Below are 19,162 nucleotides of genomic sequence, written 5' to 3' on the forward strand. Positions count from 1 at the left end.
TTAAATGAAGTATATGCTTTTCATCAGGTATGATATCATTAGTGATTTTCTTTTCTGTTATGTCTAGCTACATTAGAAGATATACCTTAATATATGTTAAGCCTGGCTTGCACCTTGTCTCTCTGAAGAGTTATACTGAGTCATTCCAACTTCTAAAATCTTACATGATATAGAAATACCTCAAACAGAGATGCTTAAGAGTTAGAATCTGTACTTTTAACTGAATTACCTTTAGGTTATCTAAGGAGATTATTTAGGATCACAGACTTATTCAATCCCAGCAATTATTCAAATTGGTTTAAAAGCAAGAAATCACATGTTATAAACATTCCTTTCTGAAGAATAATAGATAACATAGAACAGTTCTTTAGCATTTAAAAATATTTCCAAACTCTACAGGTCCTAATGCTTTGGCATAACGTTTATAGGATAAAAGAGTCAATGTAAGCATACAGGATGAATTGCATTACTTAGGATGGATATGGAAGTTACTTGATTAATAAAATAGAATTTTAAAAAATTACCCTTTTCTCCTAAAAGCAAAGGATGTAAAAATCAACTCTGATTAGCTGGGTCAAAAAGTACCTTAATTCAGTAGCTGCTTTAAAGAACAACTATATAATAATTTAGGCATCTAGAGAATCCAATAAGTTGTCCATTCTTATACTAAAAAAATTTGACTTTAAGCAATACTAAAAACAGTACATTAAACTTAATCATGATGTAATAATTATGAAAATATTATAAGATAGACGGTCCAGAAAATATGTATATATACACACTAAAACATTAGGCAATATAAACTCCCCTTTATTTACAGGTTTTCCATTATCAACAGAGCTATATAAAAATTTTTATAGTAAATATTCACTGGGTCACAAATTGTTGGAACCTCCAAACTTCATAAACAAGATACTAAATTTAACTCCATACAAGACAAAGGAAGTTCAATATGTAGAAGGCCTAAGTGTCATTTTTGCCATACAAAGAGAAGACTGACTTTATGTATATTTTATTTCAAGTTGCACACTGGTCTGCATCTATGTTCCTGATAAAGGATTGGATTTTTTGGTTTGTTTTTCTGTCCTTGTAAATTTTTAGAAATTTTGCATTGCTCTATCAATAAGCTACTGGGGCCATAATTTTACTAATGTTTACCAGCGTACTTATTGACTGATAAAAACTCTTTATTGTGATTGTTTTTAATTAGAAAGTGTCATGAATTTACTATGATGGAATATTTTGCTGCCACATGAAAAAATCTTCTTTTGTCAGTAACAGGTTTCTTCATTTATAACATGGGGACAGTGTTACAAAGTTCACAGGACCACTGTAAGGGCTGACTGATATTGATAATATTTATCACAGTGTTAGGTACTTATAATAAATGGTAAGTATAATTATTACTAATACAGAAAGTTAAGAATGAATGTAAAAGAGATCAGAATTGACTGACCCTCAGAAGTCTATTTACCTTCACAAAATAATATACCAGCAGGGGATCCCCTCCTTTTTAAAAACTGTGAATCAGTATTATTCTAAAAGGTATATAAGAGCAAAGGAAATTCAGGAAATCTCTTTCTCTCCAGTATACTTTTAAATTTACTGATGAAAACTTTTTAAACATGCATTTTTCCACCTAACAGTATCCATTTAGTTAATAAAATTTATTTAGGCAGAGACATCAAATAAAGATATGACCAATTTGCCTGTAGAATACAATTAAGGTATGTCTTCACATTAAATTGTAGGGACCCATCCTTGTTTCTCAGATGCCTAGCAGAGTGCCTGACATACAGTAGATGCTCAATAAATGTTTAATGAATAATTAAGTACAATCTGTTTTGCACATACATTCAAAATACAGACAAGTTTGCAAAAGTACATAAGTTGGACATAGGCCTTCTGGCTGACCTCCTGGGGTCCCACTGATGACTAGGAATAAATGTTCATATCTATAGAAAACTGGAAAGTTGAAAATTGTCTGGGTAAGGACCGAAAAAGCAAAGTCAGGGAAACATGTTACCTAAGTATCAGTTGCTTCATAGAGATAGTAAAAGCAGCCTAATCATTCCAGTAACCTATTGTACCAGCTACTCAATGAAATAAAATTTAAATGTATCCTGAACATTTGCTAGTACATTCTTAGTCGGAGTTTTTTTATCATCACTTATTTAAAATAAATCACTTTTGTCAAATTGCATCCTGTACAGAATATGTTTTTACTTATTATGAGTACTATTTGTTAACAGGATTTAAATTGGCTATTAGAAAAAGTGAGAACCACAGTTAAGATAAAGAAAAAAAATATTCATGGTAGTGAATAAATTGTAGCAGAAAGGAAAGGAAAATGGAAGAAAAGGAAGAAATTCTACATCTGAGAGTCAAGAAATTCAAATATGCCGAACTCTAATAACAATTATGACAAACAAGCAGTAGGGCCTACTGTGTACCGGACACTGTGCTGTAAGGTATATAAATGTTAACAAGAAAAAAATCTTTAGTCTTACTTAAGCAGTTCATAAAGCATGAATCACAAGTAAACATTTATAATACAATATGCATTCTTCATATATATATATATATATATATATATATATATATATATATATATCTCCTTAATACAAGAGTAAGAAGGGTATTCACTGATTGGAAGTGCAGGGGAAAAATAAGCATTAGGGAAAGCTGAAATAATTCTCAAAATAGTAATAATCCAAGATGAGAGAAATCAGTATCTCCTAAAAAAATCAACAACAAATTACTGAATTATAAATGGACAAAATTATGGCTTTATAGCTATTTGCCTTAATATTCTTAGTATAGGCCCCCATATAAAACCCTTAAGTGCCATACACAGAATTGGGCACAGGCTTCATTCCTGACAAAAGAAAATGAGGTAGTGTAGCTCAGTGAATGTCAAGAGACCAGAGTTCTCTGGTCCACGTGCATCCACTTACAGGCCTTGGAACTATGCACAAGTTCCTCAAACTCTCTGAACTTCAGCAATATGGAAAATGAAAGAGTTGGATAAAGTGACCTCCAAGATATCACCAAGTTGAAAATTACAATTCTAAAATATATCTTAATACTTAAAAAATAAGCCATAATAAAAATAAACAGATGCCTAAAGGTAAGTCATTATCCAACTTACAGGAGGTCTGGAATCTTCAAACCATATAGGGTTACCCTGGGGGTGGTGGGTAAGAAATGTTTTCAAAGGAAAACAGAAAGTAAGTAAAGGTATTATAATCAAGCTGTAAATTTTCACTCAGCTGCCTACTAGGAAATTACCACCCCAATTACCTACACAATTCGCTTTACTTAAGTGATTTCTTCACTAAGTTCTACTTTCCATCTTTTATGTTAAGGTTCCTGAGGTATTAAGGTGAGGACAAGAAATCCTAGGTGGACCTGGAATAGTATTATTGGGAGACAAACTTGAACTTGGCACAGATTTCTGCTTAAGTGCACCAATTACACCTCAGAGAAAGGTAAGAAATTGTTCAAATTTATAATAGAAAGGAGGGAAATAGGACCATGTTGTTTACTGCTACACAGCTTTTTTTCCCCCCGTGTGTAAATGTCTACTTTTGCACACAGTTGGTAATTAAAATTTTACAGAACAAGTTTCTACATACGCAATGCTTTTCTGTCAGTAAAATGTAAGTGTATTGTGTTTTGGCTTTACCATCAAGAAAACAAAAAATTAAAAGTATTATCATGTCTTTCTAATATTTATGTCAAATATCCTTCTAGATTTATTTTTCTTCAATTCTTTCTAGTTGATCAAATTGCTGTTTTCACATTGCCAGTCTGATCACAAAATTGCTACTTTACAGCAGAATATTTTTTGCTGACATAAATTATGGGATCAGAGATACCAATGCAGTTACAAAAAAGGGTGTGTGTGTGTGTGTGTGTGTGTGTGTGTGTGTGTGAGAGAGAGCGAGGGGGAGGGAGGGAGGGAATGTGTGTGTGTGAATGTGTGCATCCATCTTTAAGGAAAGGATAAAGAAATGTACATATGAAACAAAATACCACTTTCCAATGTAAGCCCTAGTAAAAGGCCTACATCAGAAATATACTTTCTAGCATTTCTGAAATCAAATACAGTACTGAATTTGAAAACCATTCACTAAGAACATACCAAGTAAAAATGAAGCATACTTTTATCAAGACTGTTACTCTATAAACCTAAATTTAGATTTATCTTTCAATTAGTATCTCACTACAATGCATATTCTAACTACAACATCATGATTTCTTTGACTCATGAAAACATATTTTAGAAATTTGTCTCCTTTCACATATAGTGAGCAGTTTGGTTCAGTACCCCCAAGAGATGAAAAACTCATCTCAATTTACAACAGTAAATAAATAATTCAGTTAAAACTTAAAGTGGTACCAATCCAGCAAACTATTGATGGAGAGGTTTGGCCTTCCATGAAGCCAGAACAACATAAAAGTTTTCAATGGGGATTACTTGTTCAGACAAGTTACAAAGATTAGAAAGATACCCAGATTAATTATGAAACAGATAATATTTTCATCTTATGTAAAATAAATACCAGGAACGTATATAGGGAGAAACAATACCAGTGGTATTAAAACTTTAAGTGTTTTAAGCTTTGAACTTTATATGCTGATATATGAAACAAACATTTAACAAAAAAAGCAATAATACAAGTCAAAACCTAACCAAAGGCCTCTATCAACCAAAAATTTGAAATTTTCTATGCAAGTCAGACAAAACGAAAAAAAGGAAAATTAAACCCAGAAAGCAAAACCCAATCAAGTCTGTTCCAACACTGAAGTCAATATCCAAATCACACACAGAACCAAAAAGGGTAAAACACTCAGGTCTACAAATGGATAAGCAGTTCCGATACAATCCAGATCCCGACATTTTCCCACTCAGAAACAAATGCAGTGGAGCTTTTCCTAGGGAAAAAGGAAAAAAGCTCTCCAAATGCTTTTTTTAAAGTGACATCTAGAAAGTGTGCCTCTTTCTGTCTCTTTCCCTGGCGCCTCATTGGAGGAAGGAGGGGGTTGTTTTTGTATTCTCCCCCACTGGAGCAAGACACAATCAGATGTTAGCTGGAGGAGAGAAACCACTTTTGACAACAGCAAATAAAAATAAAAAGTGCCCCTTCCTACTCTGACAGGATGGGCACCCACCTCACACACCCCTCCCCACTCCAGCCCCTCCTTCACTGCCCCCCAGCACCACCCCCTCCTCACCCCGGAGCTCCACTGCGTATGTGGTTTGGTGCTACTGTTGCCCCGGAGTTAAAGTCAGAGCCAGAGGAAGGCAATGAAGCCCCCACAGACACACTTACCTTTCCTGCCCCCCACTTTTGAGTGCCTTCCCTGGAGCTGTGGAGGATGACACAAAGGGTAATAAAGGGGGGGGAGTGGAGGAGGAGGAGGAGGCGAAGGAGGAGGAGAGCTGGGGAAGTGGCTGCTCCCGGGTGTAGTGAGATGTCTCCAGCCAGGGCCAAGCAGCAGCAGCAGTAGCAGCAGCAGCAGCAGCAGCAGCAGCAGCAGCAGAGAAGGGTCTGTGTTGCTAAGAGGCTTTTGGTCTCTTTCTCTCCTTTCACGGCCAAAGAGGAGGAGGATGGAGGGGGCTCGGGAGGGAGGCTAGTGGAGGGGTGAGGGGGTAGGAGTCGTAGATGGGGGATTTTCGAAGAAGAAACTCCTTCTCCTTCTCTCTCAGGCTCAATCCCCCTCTCAGGTCTCAGGGCTGGAGGGTGGGGGAAGGAACTCAGCCGCCTTCCCCCCACCCCCCTCAATTCAAGGTTGAAGTGGGGTAAAATTAGTGTCCTGTCCCTTTAAAAATAGAAATAAAAGGTGCCCCCCCTCTGCCACTGCCTCTCTCTTCATCATCAGCTGCTGCTGCTGCTGGGGTCTCTCTGCTTGGGGGGGGGAGGGGGGGTTCGGGTAGAAGAGACGGGAGGCACTCACTGCGCATGTCTCTCTCTGACGGGAGGCTGGTTGGTTGAAGGCAGGAGGAGGGGGAGGGGAGGAAATGAGATGGTTTCCCAGAAGGCTCCGAGGCGATCGCGACCCGGAAGACATTGTAGCGGGGGGGGTGGGGTAGAGAGGCGGGGGCGGGGAGTAGGAGGAAGTCGCTACTCTTTAACACCCCCAGTCCCCTCCTCCCCGCTAAGGGAAAGTGGAGAAACGGAAGTGGGCGTGGACGGAGGCGAAAGGAGGTCACGTGTTTGTGCGGGAGGGGGGCGGGATGAGAGAGGCGGTGCCTGCGCAGGGCATGCCGGGAGTCTTGGTGTAACGTTGGCAGCAGCAGGTGAAGCGGAGCAGGGAACGCGGCGAGAGGAGCCTGTGAAGGGATTCCCGCGGTCTCCAGAATCCTGCTCTGCCCTGATAAGGGCAGGCTTTTCCGTGAGAGGTAACATGGCGTAGGCAGGCCTCAGAACGAAAGCCGTGGGCGCCAGTGGCGAAAGGCGAATCGAAAAGGGGAGGACGGAAGGGTGTGGAGACTGGGAATGCGGGAAGGGGGGCAGGCTTGTCTAGGCCAGGCAGGCCAGAAACTAGGCGGGCTCCTTCCGTCTCGTGGCTTCCCTGTGAGCCAGCCGGCGACGAATGCTTGACGAGCGTCTGGCGTCCTGATGAGAGTATATCTGTGGCAGGTGGTGACTACACCCCGGTGATGGTGAGGAATGTGATGGTCCAGGTGTAAGAGAGGAATGGGATCTCAGGAGCCTCATCAGATGACTCTGGTGACTGCTTCTTCAGCTCAGAGCGGGGCACCTGTCCAGGGAGAGAGACAAGCTGTGTGAATTTTGACAACTTCTGGCATTAGGCACATTGTTTATATGGGGTGTGAGGACCATCAGCCCTTACTTGGCTGACCTCCCTGGAATTCTGGAGAGGCTTTGGGGAGGGAGCAAGCTGGGAATTCTTCAGTGGAACTTCCCTCCGTGTCTTGCCTTGCTGCCGCAACACAGCGTCTGTGGCTGTTCTCAGAAGGGCATGTGAGATCGTGTAACCCTTGATAGTGTGTGTCATGGTTGAGAGAGAAGGGACATCATCGAAGTTTGCCCTTTCTGTAGTGTAGATAACAGATTTTTTAAAAAGGTATTTTAAGTGTCTTTGGTTATTAGCCTCGGATTTAGAGCCTTTGGTTTCTCAACTAAATCATACTATTTTTGCTGGAAATAGTTTCCTTCATGTTAATTAAGAATATTTAAGAAAGGATTCATGGATTTTCATTAATAAAGTTTTTTTTAAGTAAAGTAGCACCGTTTCTTTTTCACATTCAGTCCATATAATTATAACTAAAACCATTCCAGTCTTTCAGTTATGTTCCTTTGTAAAGGTGCTTTGAAAGATTATGACCCATGTATAGTTGCTTTTAAGACCGAGAATCTGAAATTCCTCATGTGTATTGTGTTGGTATTATTTAATTCTGTAATGGTTCCTTTAGGGTACTCAGTTAAAGTTCCTACTTATTTTTCTTGTATGTTTTGACAGTGGATTCTATTTATGCATCATTGACTAGTGCTTTTACTACTTTCTGTGTGTGCAGTAATGTTGTCAAATGGAATAAAAACTAGACTCCTGTGCCTTAAAGTTTTGTTTATATTGGAACCAAATGTTTGCCACTTTAGAACAGAAAAAAAATTATAGCAGAGCCATAAAAGTGCCTTAGATAACAATTTTTAAATCTTTTTTATGGCAAAATACTAAATGTGCAAAAAAGTGTACAGATCATAGATATGCAGTATAATGAATAGATATAAAGTGAACAAAATGTGCAAAAATGCACAAATCGTAGATGTACAGTATAATGAATAATTATAAAGTGAACACTGTAATCACCACCAAAGTGAAGAATTAGAACATTGCTGGCACCCTCTCCGCCCCCCCATTCATTCTTATTCATTCCTCTCTCCTCACCACACCCAAAGGTTAATTGGGATTGTCTGGATTTTTATGGTAATGATTTCCTACTTTTATTTCAAGTATTTTTTACCCACCTTTGTCAGCATTCCTAAACAATATACATTAATTTTGCCTGTTTTTTACCTATATGTAATTGAATTATGTTATGTATAGTTTTTCTCCCATGTTGAAATTTTTAATCCTGTTAACAGCTTTAGTTCACGTATTTTCATTGTTGTATAGTAATGTTTATAGTATAGTAAGTGTAGTAAGTCTTTTTATGAATAAACCACAATTAATTTAACTAGTCTAGTATTATGGACATTTGGATTGTGTCCAGTTTTTAGTGCTTAGAAATAATGCTTCTGTGAATGTTCTTAACACATGCATTTTATGTACATAGCATGCATTTCTGTAGAGTGTAGATTATGCCAAACTTTCCAAAGCGAATATATAAATTTAGACTCCACCAACAATGTATGATAGATCCTTTTTTCTACAGTTTTCATAACAGTTGATATTTTTTGTTTTTGCCGACCTGATGAAGGTAGCTTTAGGTTATTGTTTTAGTTTGCAGATCCTGATTATTAATGGGGTTGAGCATTTTTTTCAAAAATTTTTTGGGTGTTTTAGAGGCAAATGTTGTGAGGCATTATGTTCCTGTAAATGTCTTTACTGTACCCTATTAGTTTGACTGGATGTAGAATTCTAAATTGGTAATGTTTCTCTTCAGATTTGAGAAGGAACTCTTAGTGTTTGATATAAAGTTTGAAACCATTCTTATTTTTAACACTGCACTTTATTTCTCCCCTATGGAAGCTTCTACAACCTTTTTGTCTGAAACTTAGAGAGTCTTCTCTTTGTTTTACCCAGTGTTCTGAAATGTCACAGTAACGTGAGGTGACTTATGAGTCTATAGAAATCTACTTTGCTGTGCATTTCATGTATTCTTTCAGTCTGGCAACCTGTATGCCTCAGCTCTGAGAAAGTTTCTGATACATTTTCTGTAATTTCCTTGCCTCTGTGTGTTTTGTAACTGCAATTAGATATTGTACTCCTGGACCTATTTCTTTTCTCCCATTTTTCATCTTTTTCCAGTCTTTTGCTTTTCACTTTCTGGGAAATTTACTTGATTTTTCAAGCCTTGAAACTTCCGTTTCTCTTACCATATTTTTAATTTTGAATAGCTTTTTTTGATCTTTGTATTTTTTTCCAAAGCATTCTGGTATTTTTTTTCTCTTTATGGATTTAAAGTTTTGTTTTGAGGTTTATTTCTCCCTGCGTGCTCTGTGTTTTCTAAGTTATTCTTTCTGTTGGTATATTTTAGTCTCATTTTAGAGGCTTTCCTCAGCTCTGTTGTGATCCTTGATTCTGTGTTCAAATTTATATAAGGGGCATTGGAAACCTATTTCATGTCTCTCTTAACTTAGCTAGGGTTTGCTAGCTATTGATGGTTCTCACTGTGGAAAGATTTGGCTGGGACATATTTCGGGGGGAAAACCCTGATATCAATTTCTTTAGGTATTTGGAAGCTTTTTCTCTAAGAGTGCAACAAGAAGGATTTTCCAGTCTTCTGCCTATAAGTCAGTGGTTCTCAATTGTGGCAATAAGATCTCCCCAGGGGACATTTGGCAATGCCTAAGAGACACATTTGATTATTAAGAATGGGTTCCTACTGAAAACAGGTGGGTAGATGCTTCAGGTGCTGTTGAGAATCCTAGGATGCACAAGGCAGCCACCCACAACAGACAGTTATCCAGTTCAAAATGTCAGTACTGCCTATCATGAGAAATCCTGCTCCAGGGTATAAGCCTGATTTCCAGTGCTCTGAGAACCAGGTGAAAGCAGAGCTCAGGAATCTCAACATTCTCTCTCTCTCTCTCTCTCCATATATATATTTTGATATTTATTTTTATATTTATGTATATATTTATTTATGTTTATATATATATATAGATAGATAGATATTCCTGCCCTAGCCAGGAGTAAGCAAATATTGTTTCCATATGACAAGTCTTTAGCTATTGTTTGAAATGCTTTCTTTGTAGTGAAACTATAGTCACAAAACATCAGCAGAGGACCGTGCATCTGAATATATCTTTGTGGGGTTGTGTTATTTTTAACCACAACTTGGCCACGAATTGTTTAAAGAAATTGAAAATATTTTTGCATTGAATGGTTTAGGAATGAACACGTAATAGTCTGCTAATTCTGTTTTGGGGAATGTGTTTCTGCTGTTAAAATCTAAAATGTTCCTCAAACAATCCTTTATTCACCTTAGCTCTGCGGTTTCTAGTGGAGGTGGGACTGCCTCCTACGGGGTGTTTGTGGGGCATTTCTGGTCCCAAGGACGGCAGCCAGTCCCAGAGAGGGCAGGGGCCAGGATAGACTGCCTGCCGTGCTCGGGGTGGTCCAGCATGAGGAAGAACGGCTCTGTGCCCGCACGTGCCTTTCCCACGTCTCCCAGGATGTTTACATGGGTGAAAAAAAAAAAAAAGAACATTATGATTTGAGCCTAGTACTCCATTTTTAAAATAAACACATAGTATTTTTGCAGGGTTTTAACGTACACTGAAATTTTCCACAAATGCAATTACTGAGTAATTTGAGGGAAAATATTACTTTGTTTTGTTGGGAACTTTACCAAGAGCTGTTCATCATTTTGGCAACGCCCTTGTGGGATCTGAGCTGCTGGTAGGGCACACCTGTATCCGTCTTCATTTGTAGCCATGGCATGCAAATATATAACAGAGGGAATTGGGGATTCATTATATATATATAGACCCACTTTGTGTTCTGATGGAGTGGAATAGAGTTCTGTTTAATTTTAACCATTTTAGCACTGCAGGTCTTTTGGAGATGGCTTTGTCAATGAATTCTGGACAAAATTAAAATAGTGGTTATTAAGTGACCTTGATGTTATGTGTTCATCTTATTTGAACAGGATTGGCTGATCAGTCTGGATAGCTTTGTATATTTTACTAATGCTTTAATGGGAAAATAAAATGTGAGTTGACCATTATAAACTAGGAGGTAGATTAAGTATGGAACAGACAGTTGTTCCCCATCCTTTTATTTCAATTTGTTTCCCCCTTTTCAGTCCCAATCTGCCTTAAATGCTTATCTTCAAGCAAGCATTTGTTGGGGTTGTTAGTTTTTCCTAATTTGTTTCTCCTTAATCTCACATTCTTCTCTGTCTCCCTCCTCACCTCCAATAAAAACACAACAAAATCTTAGTCTTTTATATTTTATACTGCTTCCTTGATTAATATTGGAATTGAAATTTAGTATGACATTTTGACTGAAAGGTTGAATTCAGACTTGGCAAGATTAAAATTCTAAGTGTGTTAGCTTTTCTTTTGGCACACATGCACATTTTCACGTTTCCTTAGGGCTTTCATCTTTCTGCAATTTAAAAAATATACATATTTTTATGTAGATGACCCAGAAATGTCAACTTATATTGTTCTCAACACAATCATTTCTCGTTCAGTATACGTCTGGGTCAACTTACTTTATGATGAGTAAATACCAAAAATATTTTCTCTAAAAGCTAGGTGGTTTGTATCATGTCCAGTTGTGTTATAGCGCCACTCTGATGCAATGTCTCATGGGCCTAATGTATTTAAAATTTTATGTTGAAATAAGTTTTATATATGTGACATACATTTTAAAAGTTTTTTACTGTCACAGTTAGCACTGATTATTCTGTATACTCAAATTATAAGATACATTATTTAATTTAAATACACAAGATAATTATTTTGTAAGTTACCAAAAAGTAATATACATTCAGTGTAAAAATGATAAGAAAAAATGAAAATTACCTATAATCCCTATACCTATAAATCTATTAAGATGTTGATATATGTAATTTTAGTGTTTTTTACCTATGTTTCTGTACATTTATTAACAAAGCTGCATCATAAAATTTTGTTATATTCTTTTAAAAGAAATAACATGTAGCTAGCATCTTTCCAATGTATTAAGTACTTGTATAAAATAATATGATGCTTATTTGCTTTATATTGCAGATATCTGCCAGCCTCTGGGAGCTATATTCCTGAATAATGCCATGATCAGTGTTGACAAGAGAAAATAAAATATAAAAAATTTTCTCATTCCCTATATAAATGTTCTTCAAGCATCTGATTTCTTTAAAAACAACAACAAACAGATGAATTCATTTTAAAGTAGTTTTAAAGTAGCTAACATTCCCCTTGAATTACCGTCCATTGTTTTACAAATATTCCTGTAGGGTCACAATCTGCTAAAGCAGATTTTGCCCATACATTTTATTTTTTTTACTTCATTTTATAGATTCTCTGTCTTACTGACTTGAACTGATTATCTTTTGTGCTTACATTTCATTTTCACAAATCTTCTATAAGCTTGTTTTCCTACCTGGTGTTTTCACAAATAGTGCCTTTGATTGTGCCTTTTTTTTTTTCTTTGAAATTTTTTAATGAATGTGGGGTTTTTTTGGTTTGTTTGTATTCCAGAAAAATTGAGTGTATAGTACAACGAATTGCTGTATATCCACACTCACCCAGTTCCTCTTACTATTAACCTAGTTTCCCTTATTATTAACATTTTGCCTTAGTGTGGTACATTTGTTACAATTGATTAACCAGTATTGATGCATTATTATTAATCAAAGTGTATAGTTTACATTAAGGTTCAGTCTTTGAATTGAACATTATGGGTTTTGACAGATGTATAATGACATATATCCACAATGACAGCATCATACAGAATAGTTTAACTGCTCCAAAGTCCCCTATGCTCTATGCTCCCATGCATGCCTTGAACTCTTGGCAACCACTGATTTTTCATTATCTCCATAGTTTTGCTTTTTCCAAATTGTCATATGGTTAGAATCATACAGTGTGTACCCTTTTCAGATTTGCTTTTTCCCTTAGCAATATGCCTGTAAGTTTCCTCCATTTCTCTTCATGGCTTGATAGCTGATTTCTTTCTAGCGCTGAATATTTCATCTTATGGATGTATCACAGTTTGTTTATCCATATACCTACTGAGGGCACCTTGGTTGCTTCGAAGTTTTGGCAATTATGAATGAAGTTATCATAAACATTCAGGTGCAGGTCTTTGTGTGGACATAAGTCTTCAGTTCACTTGGGTAAATACCAAGGTGCATGATTGCTGGATTATGTGTAAGAGTACATTTAGTTTTGTAAGAAACTGCCCACCTGTCTACCAAAGTGGGTATACCTACCATTTTGCACTCCAGTCAGCAAAAAATCAGAGTTCTAATTGCTCCATGTCCTCATCAGCATTGGTCTTGTCATTGTTTTGGATTTAGCCATTCTAACGGTTATAGATTGTTGTTTTAATGTGTAATTCCCTAGTGATACATGATATTGAACATCTTTTCTTATGCTCATTTGCAATCTGTATGTCTTATTTGTTGAGTTGTGTGTCCAGATCTTTTGTAAATTTTTAACCTGGATTGCTTATTTTTTTATAGTTGAGTTTTAAGAGTTCTTTGTATATTTTGGATACCAATCTTTTATCAGATATGTGTTTTGCAAATATTTTTTCTCAGTCTGTGGCTTGTCTTCATTCTCTTAATGGTGTCTTTTGCAGAACAGAAAATTTTACTTTAAATAAAGTCCATTTTATCACATTTTCTTTCATGGTTCATACTTTTTGGTGTTGTATCCAAAAATTCATTGCCAAACCCAAGGGCACCTACATTTTTCCTATGTTCCTTTTTAGAAGTCTTATAGTTTTGTGTTTTACGTATAGGTCTCTGATCCATTTTGCGTGAAAAGTATAAGGTGTATGTCAACTCATTTTTTTGCCTGCAGATGTCTAGTTGTTCCACACCATTTGTTGAGAAGCGGAGAAAGACTTCCTTCTCTTTTGAATTGCTTTTGCTTCTTTGTCACAAATTAGTTGACTGTATTTATGTGGGTCTATATCTGAGCTCTCTATTCTGTTCCATTGATTTGTTTTTCTGTTCTTTCCCCATTACCACACTGTATTATTATCTGTTATATTAATAGTAAGTCTTGAAGTGGGGTAGTTTCTGACCTCCAGCTTTGTTCCTGTTCAGTATTGTATTGGCTGTTCTGTGTCTTCTGCCTTTTCATGTAAACTTTAAAATCAGCTTATTATATCCTTAAAATAACTTACTATAATTTTGATTGGGATTGCATTGAATCTGTAAGTCAGGATTGGAAGAACTGACATCTGTACACTATTGAGTCTTCCTATCCATATACATGGAATGTCTCTCCATTTATTTAGATCCTCTGATTTCTTTCATCATAGTTTTATAGTTACCTCATATAGATCTTATACATATTTTGCTAGATTTATAATACATTTTTTGTGGGGCTTTTGTTTTTTTTGATACTAATGTAAATGGTATTATATTTTTAATTCCGAATTCCAGTTGTTCGTTACTGGCATAGGAAAGCAATTGACATTGGTAATACTAATCTCTCTCCCTCTCTCGCTCTCGCTCTCTCGCTCTCTCGCTCTCCCTCCCTCCCTCCCTCCCTCTCTCTCCCTCTCTCTTTCTTTTTTTTTTTTTTTTTTTCAAAGTAATTTATTTTTATAATGGGGTTTAGCTGCTTTTCACTGCTGTGTTTATGCTGCTTTACACCCACTTGACACACTAACAGAGAGATATCAATACATAGGTTTTAAGATTATTACTAGTCAGATATATTCTTGTGCGGTGAATAGGGCGTGTTGAGTCCAGTTCTCTGAGCAAGGAGTAGGTCTTGTCTATTACATATTGGGTTTATGGAATGGTATCTGAGCTAATTTGAAACCCTTGTTTTGTGTATCACCCCACCTCACCTTTCTTTTTTCTTTTTTTTTTTAATGTCTGAAACATTTATATTAACATATTTCCATACATATTTCCATACACGTACAAATATAAGATTTTTAGAAATTTCATGTAATGTCTGAAACATTTATATTAACATATTTCCATACATATTTCCATACAAATACAAATATGATTTTTAGAAATTTCATGTAATGTCTGAAACATTTATATTAACGTATTTCCATACATATTTCCATACAAATACAAATATAAGATTTTTAGAAATTTCATGTAATGTCTGAAACATTTATATTAACATATTTCCATACAAATAACCCAATGAAAGTTTAGTATTAGTTGTTTTGTTTGTTTTTTTATACTGCAGGTTCTTATTAGGCATCAGTTTTATACACATCAGTGTATACATGTCAATCCCAATCACCCAATTCAGCACACCACCATCCCCACCCCACCGCAGTTTTCCCCCCTTGGTGTCCATATGTCCATTCTCTACATCTGTGTCTCAACTTCTGCCCTGCAAACTGGCTCATCTGTACCATTTTTCTAGGTTCCGCATACATGCATTAATATACGATATTTGTTTTTCTCTTTCTGACTTACTTCACTCTGTATGACAGTCTCTAGATCCATCCACGTCTCAACAAATGACTCAATTTCGTTCCTTTTTATGGCTGAGTAATATTCCATTGTATATATGTACCACATCTTCTTTATCCATTCGTCTGTTGATGGGCATTTAGGTTGCTTCCATGACCTGGCTATTGTAAATAGTGCTGCAATGAACATTCGGGTGCATGTGTCTTTTTGAATTACGGTTTTCTCTGGGTATATGCCCAGTAGTGGGATTGCTGGGTCATATGGTAATTCTATTTTTAGTTTTTTAAGGAACCTCCATATTGTTCTCCATAGTGGCTGTATCAATTTACATTCCCACCAACAGTGCAAGAGGGTTCCCTTTTCACCACACCCTCTCCAGCATTTGTTGTTTGTAGATTTTCTGATGATGCCCATTCTAACAGGAGTGAGGTGATACCTCATTGTAGTTTTGATTTGCATTTCTCTAATAATTAGTGATGTTGAGCATCTTTTCATGTGCTTCGTGGCCGTCTCTATGTCTTCTTTGGAGAAATGTCTATTTAGGTCTTCTGCCCATTTTTGGATTGGGGTGTTTGTTTCTTTGATATTGAGCTGAATGAGCTGTTTATATATTTTGGAGATTAATCCTTTGTCCATTGATTCATTTGCAAATATTTTCTCCCATTCTGAGGGTTGTCTTTTGGTCTTGTTTATGGTTTCCTTTGCTGTGCAAAAGCTTTGAAGTTTCATTAGGTCCCACTTGTTTATTTTTGTTTTTATTTCCATTACTCTAGGAGGTGGATCAAAAAAGATCTTGCTGTGATTTATGTCAAAGAGTGTTCTTCCTATGTTTTCCTCTAAGAGTTTTATAGTGTCCAGTCTTATATTTAGGTCTCTAATCCATTTTGAGTTTATTTTTGTGTATGGTGTTAGGGAGTATTCTAATTTCATTCTTTTACATGTAGCTGTCCAGTTTTCCCAGCACCACTTATTGAAGAGACTGTCTTTTCTCCATTGTATATCTTTGCCTCCTTTGTCATAGATTAGTTGACCATAGGTGCGTGGGTTAATCTCTGGGCTTTCTATCTTGTTCCATTGATCTATGTTTCTGTTTTTGTGCCAGTACCATATTGTCCTGATTACTGTAGCTTTGTAGTATAGTCTGAAGTCAGGGAGTCTGATTCCTCCAGCTCCATTTTTTTGCCTCAAGACTGCTTTGCCTATTCGGGGTCTTTTGTGTCTCCATACAAATTTTAAGATGATTTGTTCTAGCTCCATAAAAAATGCCATTGGTAATTTGATAGGGATTGCATTGAATCTGTAGATTGCTTTGGGTAGTATACTCATTTTCACAATGTTGATTCTTCCAATCCAAGAACATGGTATATCTCTCCATCTGTTGGTATCATCTTTAATTTCTTTCATCAGTGTCTTATAGTTTTCTGCATACAGGTCTTTTGTCTCCCTAGGTAGGTTTATTCCTAGGTATTTTATTCTTTTTGTTGCAATGGTAAATGGGAGTGTTTCCATAATTTCTCTTTCAGATTTTTCATCATTAGTGTATAGGAATGCAAGAGATTTCTGTGCATTAATTTTGTATCCTGCAACTTTACCATATTCATTAATTAGCTCTAGCAGTTTTCTGGTGGCAGTTTTAGGATTCTCTATGTATAGTATCATGTCATCCGCAAACAGTGACAGTTTTACTTCTTCTTTTCCAATTTGTATTCCTTTTATTTCTTTTTCTTCTCTGATTGCCGTGGCTATAGGACTTCCAAAACTATGTTGAATAATAGTGGTGAGAGTGGACATCCTTGTCTCGTTCCTGATCTTAGAGGAAATGCTTTCAGTTTTTCACCATTGAGAATGATGTTTGCTGTGGGTTTGTCATATATGGCCTTTATTATGTTGAGGTAGGTTCCCTCTATGCCCACTTTCTGGAGAGTTTTTATCAGAAATGGGTGTTGAATTTTGTCAAAAGCTTTTTCTGCATCTATTGAGATGATCATATGGTTTTTATTTTTCAATTTGTTAATATGGTGTATCACATTGATTGATTTGCGTATATTGAAGAATCCTTGCATCCCTGGGATAAATCCCACTTGATCGTGGTGTATGATCCTTTTAATGTGTTGTTGGATTCTGTTTGCTAGTATTTTGTTGAGGATTTTTGCATCTATATTCATCAGTGATATTGGTCTGTAATTTTCTTTTTTTGTAGTGTCTTTGTCTGGTTTTGGTATCAGGGTGATGGTGGCCTCATAGAATGAGTTTGGGAGTGTTCCTTCCTCTGCAATTTTTTGGAAGAGTTTGAGAAGGATGGGTGTTAGCTCTTCTCTAAATGTTTGATAGAATTCACCTGTGAAGCCATCTGGTCCTGGACTTTTGTTTGTTGGAAGATTTTTAATCACAGTTTCAATTTCATTACTTGTGATTGGTCTGTTCATATTTTCTGTTTCTTCCTGGTTCAGTCTTGGAAGGTTATACCTTTCTAAGAATTTGTCCATTTCTTCCAAGTTGTCCATTTTATTGGCATAAAGTTGCTTGTAGTAGTCTCTTAGGATGCTTTGTATTTCTGCAGTGTCTGTTGTAACTTCTCCTTTTTCATTTCTGATTTTATTGATTTGAGTCCTCTCCCTCTTTTTCTTGATGAGTCTGGCTAATGGCTTATCAATTTTGTTTATCTTCTCAAAGAACCAACTTTTAGTTTTATTGATCTTTGCTATTGTTTTCTTTGTTTCTATTTCATTTATTTCTGCTCTGATCTTTATGATTTCTTTCCTTCTGCTAACTTTGGGTTTTGTTTGTTCTTCTTTCTCTAGTTTCTTTAGGTGTAAGGTTAGATTGTTTACTTGAGTTTTTTCTTGTTTCTTTAGGTAGGCTTGTATAGCTATAAACTTCCCTCTTAGAACTGCTTTTGCTGCATCCCATAGGTTTTGGGTCGTCGTGTTTTCATTGTCATTTGTGTCTAGGTATTTTTTGATTTCCTCTTTGATTTCTTCAGTGATCTCTTGGTTATTTAGTAACGTATTGTTTAGCCTCCATGTGTTTGTCCTTTTTACGTTTTTCCCCCTGTAATTCATTTCTAATCTCATAGCGTTGTGGTCAGAAAAGATGCTTGATATGATTTCAATTTTCTTAAATTTACTGAGGCTTGATTTGTGACCCAAGATGTGATCTATCTTGGAGAATGTTCCGTGCGCACTTGAGAAGAACGTGTAATCTGCTGTTTTTGGATGGAATGTCCGATATATATCAATTAAATCTATCTGGTCTATTGTGTCATTTAAAGCTTCTGTTTCCTTATTTATTTTCATTTTGGATGATCTGTCCATTGGTGTAAGTGAGGTGTTAAAGTCCCCCACTATTATTGTGTTACTGTCGATTTCCTCTTTTATAGCTGTTAGCAGTTGCCTTATGTATTGAGGTGCTCCTATGTTGGGTGCATATATATTTATAATTGTTATATCTTCTTCTTGGATTGATCCCTGGATCATTATGTAGTGTCCTTCCTTGTCTCTTGTAACATTCTTTATTTTAAAGTCTATTTTATCTTATATGAGTATAGCTACTCCAGCTTTCTTTTGATTTCCATTTGCATGGAATATCTTTTTCCATCCCCTCACTTTCAGTCTGTATGTGTCCCTAGGTCTAAAGTGGGTCTCTTGTAGACAGCATATATATGGGTCTTGTTTTTGTATCCATTCAGCCAGTCTATGTCTTTTGGTTGGGGCATTTAATCCATTCACGTTTAAGGTAATAATCGATATGTATGTTCCTATGACCATTTTCTTAATTGTTTTGGGTTTGTTTTTGTAGGTCCTTTTCTTCTCTTGTGTTTCCCACCTAGAG

The 19,162-nt window shown here is 36.3% G+C and overlaps 2 protein-coding genes across 29 annotated transcripts in view; one reads left to right on the plus strand and one right to left on the minus strand.

Annotated features, from left to right (window-relative positions):
• The window catches only part of MBD5 (methyl-CpG binding domain protein 5), a 412,237-nt gene extending 406,172 nt beyond the window's left edge, over positions 1 to 6,065 (minus strand). For 15 of the 25 annotated variants that reach the window (XM_082397221.1, XM_082397218.1, XM_082397224.1 and 12 more), the window contains exon 1: positions 5,340 to 5,470. The gene's annotated coding sequence lies outside the window, so the exon portion shown is untranslated. Of the gene's footprint in view, positions 1 to 5,339; positions 5,476 to 5,964 lie in introns of those variants that run through there. The other 10 variants (XM_082397219.1, XM_082397215.1, XM_082397223.1 and 7 more) reach the window with 5 other exon arrangements.
• ORC4 (origin recognition complex subunit 4) overlaps positions 5,429 to 19,162 on the plus strand; it is a 105,221-nt gene continuing 91,487 nt past the window's right edge. For 2 of the 4 annotated variants that reach the window (XM_082397244.1, XM_082397245.1), the window contains exon 1: positions 6,256 to 6,409. The gene's annotated coding sequence lies outside the window, so the exon portion shown is untranslated. Of the gene's footprint in view, positions 5,557 to 6,255; positions 6,410 to 19,162 lie in introns of those variants that run through there. The other 2 variants (XM_082397247.1, XM_082397246.1) reach the window with 2 other exon arrangements.

The sequence above is a fragment of the Balaenoptera borealis genome (assembly GCF_965194805.1).
Source record: "Balaenoptera borealis genome assembly, chromosome: 6".
In the NCBI taxonomy this organism is placed as follows: domain Eukaryota; kingdom Metazoa; phylum Chordata; class Mammalia; order Artiodactyla; family Balaenopteridae; genus Balaenoptera; species Balaenoptera borealis.